Here is a 5,373-nt window from a genome sequence, read left to right on the forward strand (position 1 = left end):
ATGCATACGTACATATATGACAGGAACAATGACAGCATCTAGTAAAGTAATGTAATAAGAAAAATATCAACGCAATACACTTTCTACAAAGGCATTACAGCCGTCTGAACGCAGCATATGAATATAACCAAACATACTAGAAAGAAATCGGGTAAAGTGGTGTGCCTCGTAGAATGAATCAATTGATTTATGATTCGACATAAATATGTACAATGTTGAACACTAGTCCAAGTTTATATTAGCTTTATTAAATCTATCGAAATAGAATTATTTATAAAACAATTATCTTATGATGGTTTTTTTCTTTGTTTTTCTTTCTTTATTTGTTTCATTATTTTACAAGCATTGTCATGAAATATAGCTTGTAAATGGTTCTGAAAATGTTGATCTAAACATGGAATATGTGAAAATACATATTCCATATTTTACGTTGATGCGTTCCAGATTTCTTTATATGCCAATTCCTTGGAGAAAATAATAATTGAAATAAAAAATATAGACAAGCGATGAAATGGTAAATGAATACAATTTACCCGCGGAAACCGCTCGTTTTTAAGAATTCGACAAATGTAATTAAATAAATACAGCTAAACGAATGAATGAAACTTGTTAGATTGTTATAAATTATCACTATCAACAGTAACGATAATTATTTCAAACGTTGGCACGAGGCTAAAAGTAATAATAATAACAATAATAATAGTAGTTTTAAATTTTGGCAGAAGGCCAGCAAGATCGGGGGAGGTACAAATATATTACATCGACACCATTGTTCAAATGGGACTCATTTTACTGACCACGAAATGATGAAAAGCAAAGTCGGCCTCGGCGGAATTTGAACTCAGAACGTAAAAGCAGACGAAATTCTGCTAAGAATTTTGCCCGAAGAGAAATATCGAAAATAAACTTCTGAATGCTGAATAAATAATTAAGAAGACACAAATAGATATATACTGAACGAAAGAGAACAAGAGAGAGAGAGAGAGAGAGAGAGAGAGAGAGAGAGAGAGAGAGAGAGAGAGAGAGAGAGAGAGAGTGAGGAAGAGAGATTTGGCGAGAGAGAGAGATAGAAATAAAATACAGATTACCCATTGGAATTTTGTAGAAATATTAACGTGAGAGAAAGATAATCTATGGGATAATGTACAAAGAAATATACTTATGCTAATTCATAAGCTAAAATCATTTAAACAGCATTACATTGGATTACAATTGCAATATGAAACAGAATATATAAACAGAAGCAATGTATAATTTGTCCAACAAACCTGAAGAAACAAAGAAGGTATGGAATAAATGTTTTCATAGAATACGATTACAATATAAAATTAAATATGTTTAAGAAATTGCCTATCATTCGATTAAAACAATATAAGAAGCATAAGCAAATAGAGAAATGTTTATTAGAAACAATACATATGTGTGTGAGTGTATTTGTGTGTGTGTGTGTGATGCGTGTGTGTGTGTGCTAATGCGCACGTATATATACATACGCACGTGCAAACACATATATACGTACGAGCTTACGTGCACTTTTATATATTTAGTCATCCCATGAACAACGCGGTTTTTTTCAATTGCATGAACTAGAAGTAGGGATGGGGTAGGAAAACCTGCCTGCAACAGCTTGCTATAAAAGCAAGTAGTAATTTTACATTGACCTTATTCTTAGTGCAAGTTTTGAAGAGTGCATTTCGATTTCAGCAGTTATTTTTTCAAAGCTATAATACAAGCGGCAAACGAGAATATTCGGCATATTTTGCTTTATAAGTTCAAGAAAGGCAACAACGCAACGGAAAGTGCGAGGAATATTAATTTAGTGTATGGGGATATGACAATAAATGTCCCGGAAGATCTGTAGAACTCGCCGAGGACGTCCTGCTAACCCTGATGGAACAATATCCCATCGTAACTGTTGAAGAACTAACAGAGAAGCTTGAATTTGATCGTTCAACCATTCATCGACACCTGCGTGCCATCGGAAAGGTCAGGAAAATGGGTAAATGTGTTCCGCACAAACTTTCCGAGTCTAAGTGTCATAGAGAGTGAATATGTGCTTTTCTTTGATGTCACCTCTCAAGAATGAACATTTTTTGGACCAGATACTGACTGCCAATAAAATGTCATGCACCGAAGACAGTGGGTACGGAAAGGAGAAACACCAGCACCCCAGGCTAAACAAGGTCTTCCCCCCACGTAAAATGTTATTTGTTTGGTGGGATATGAAGGGTTTAGCCCAATTTGAACTTTTAAACCCAAGACAAACGATAACAAAGGAGATCAAACTGCCCTCAGCTTGAGCGACTTAAGTCAGCGCTAGAAGACGAAAGGTGTTCTTCCATCAGGATAATGCGCGGCCACATGCAGCGAGAATGACATTTGAGAGGCTGGAGCGGTCTGAGTGGGAAACGATACCCCACCCATCATAATCACCGGATATTGCCTGATCTGATTATCATTTATTCCGCAATCTTCAAAACCATTTGGACGGTAAAAATATGAGTAGTCGAGGTCACAGCACTACTGGAGTAGTACTTTTTGCCACAGGCAAGTGAGATTTGGAAGAGGATCCTTGCAACTCTGCCAAATAGATGGAAGAACACTGAAGAAAATGAAGTATATTTTAGATTAAAAAAGTATTTTGTTTATCTTAATTTTGAAAAATAAAAGTATAAAAAAACCGCATTATTTACGGGATGACCCAATACATATTCTTTCATTGTTTTATTATTTTACATGTTTCAGTTATTTGACTGCAGCCGTGCTGCAGCACCGCTTTAGTCGAACACATTTACCCCAGGACTTATGCCTTGTAAAGTCTAGTACTTATTCTTTCAGTTTTGCCAAACCACTAAGTTATGGGGATTGAAACACAAACATCGGTTGTCAAGCGATAATGAGGGAACGCGCGCGCGCACACACACACACGCACAGGCACGCACGCACGCACACTCACACACATACACACACACAAACACACACACACACACACGCACACACACACACATGTACGACGGGATTTTTTTCAGTTTCCGTCTACGAAATTCATTCACAAGGCTTTGGTCGGCCCGAGGTTATAGCAGAAGACACCTGCCACAAGTGTCACGCAGTGAGACTAAACCGGAAACCATGTAGTTGAGAAGCAAGCTTTTTATCACACAGGAGAGAAAGAAAGTGAGTGTAAGAGAGAGGGAAGCGGGCGAGCAAGATTGATGAGCTCGCGTTAATGGGTATTCAATATATAAAGATAATGTACTTGCACAGCAGAGTATAATCAAGCAAACAGCAAGAAGTTTAGCCGTCACCGATGTGTGCGATCGACGGTATTCGGCAAACATATACAAATGTGTTATTCTGTATGTTTAGAAGAGTTTATTCCAGTCTGATCGCTTTCTTATGTACCTTAGACAACCTTAAAGAACGTTATAGCATCTCTCTTTTCACAGAAATTTCACTAAGGGAAATAGAGTTAGCATCACTTGCAAGTGTTTATTGCTCAATCAATTAATTAATGATTGATGTGCTGTTTAGATTGTTACATTAATTGCTGACTTCTATATTTGGTACTGAGACTAGATATACTTTTCTACTGTAAGTTCTTTAGTTTTCAATATGTCTATTAAATAGATTTTATTGGAGCCATTTCCCTTGCTTTGATTTGGATTCTCAGCAATCTTACGGGTACATTGTCGTTGCTAATTGCATAGACAACATCAGTCTATTTACTGTTTCAAAAGGTCATGTTACACGTGTGAAACTCTACTATATTCATAAATACGCTACTGTGTGGGGAAAAAAGATTGCTTCCCGAGCACATGGTCTTGGGTTCATTCACACTGCGTAGCACCTTGAGCGAGTGTCTTCACCGGACTGATCAAAGCCTTGTGAGACGATTTGTTACACTGTATCCGAGAGTAGCCCTTTGTATCCACACACACATACACGCTCGCATACACACACGCACATATTTATCTGTAGATATTTATATGTGTGTTTCTATGTGTCTATCTTTGTCTCCACCATCGTTTGACAACCGGTGTTGTTTTGTTTACGTTCCCTTAGTTTTCCGGCTCGGTAAAAGGGACCGCTAGAATAATTACCAGAATTAAAAATAAGCACTGGGGTCTACTTGTTCGATTAAAACCTTCAAGGCGACGACCCACCATAGTCGCAGTTCAATGACTGAAACAAGTAAAATTTAAAAGGGAAAAATGGCCATATCTGAAGCGGTGGGTCGCAAAACAGTTTCTAAGAATATTTATCATTGAAAGCGTATGGGGGCGATATCTGGGTATGTCAATGCAACGAATACTAAATTATATTCTGCAATAGCGTTCGTCTCTTATTGAACGCAGTAATGAAAACTGCGGTCATATTTCGGTATTATTTGATCATGTCAGCAAATCATAGACAATCCAAACTTCATTCGTTAAAGAATTTCTTGCAACGAAGATACTTTTCATGAGAGAATAATTCATGAGCTGGGAAATGTTTCCAAATTGCATTGAATAACTTGGCCAAAGGTGCTTTCGGTAGGAGAAATATTCATATAAGTATAATCAAATATGAATCGCATAATGAAGTAAGTCTCCTTTGAGCCTCTAGTGTCTACCTGTTCAATGTTAAGATTTAAAAGTAGATCGTCCTGTAAATTGGATGCCAACCAGTGTTAACCCTAAGTGTAGATAGTACTCTTTTTCAGCTGAGTATACAAGAGCAACATGTTATTTTGTACCTGGATAATAGATGTAATGCTCAGACTGACCCGAGGATCGAACCCACGAACTGACGTTTGTGAACCAAACACAGCCAGAACTCGCTACGTGCTCCGATTAAATTAATTTATAACATTAGTGTTTAGAAAAAGCATTAATAAATATTATTATCACGGGAGACTTTCAAAATACTTTGAAAGTCCCTAAAAGATGGGAAATTATGCAAGGTATTGTGAATTATTTTCAGTTAAACGTATTCTCCAAAATTCTAAAAGCTAGTAATAGCGTATTAACAAATATTTCACTGAAGAGAGACAATAAATCTCAAACATCTCAGTAGTTGTCACCGTAACTAGCAAGGTAGCATTAATTCCACACACAAGTGTAACCTTTATTTGACTGTGTTTGATTGATTTGTTAGGACTTGTCGTCTTTGACCCTTATGAGAATAATTTTCATTAAAGCTAAAGCGTTACTCGTTACTCTTATTTCATTTCGATAAAGACTTATAGCTCAACATATCATACGGCTGGTTCTCCGTAAATATGTATTCCTCTGGAGGGGTCTACTCGAGAAATGTTCCAGTATTCTTACACAACCCTACATATACATACATACATACATACATACATACATACATATATATATATATATATAT

The 5,373-nt window shown here is 36.6% G+C and overlaps 1 protein-coding gene across 8 annotated transcripts in view; it reads right to left on the minus strand.

Moving 5' to 3' along the window:
* The window catches only part of LOC106884218 (neuronal acetylcholine receptor subunit alpha-10), a 1,143,354-nt gene that overhangs the window by 96,787 nt on the left and 1,041,194 nt on the right, over nucleotides 1–5,373 (minus strand). The window lies entirely within an intron of this gene.

Source organism: Octopus bimaculoides, chromosome 3 (genome assembly GCF_001194135.2).
Source record: "Octopus bimaculoides isolate UCB-OBI-ISO-001 chromosome 3, ASM119413v2, whole genome shotgun sequence".
NCBI lineage: Eukaryota > Metazoa > Mollusca > Cephalopoda > Octopoda > Octopodidae > Octopus > Octopus bimaculoides.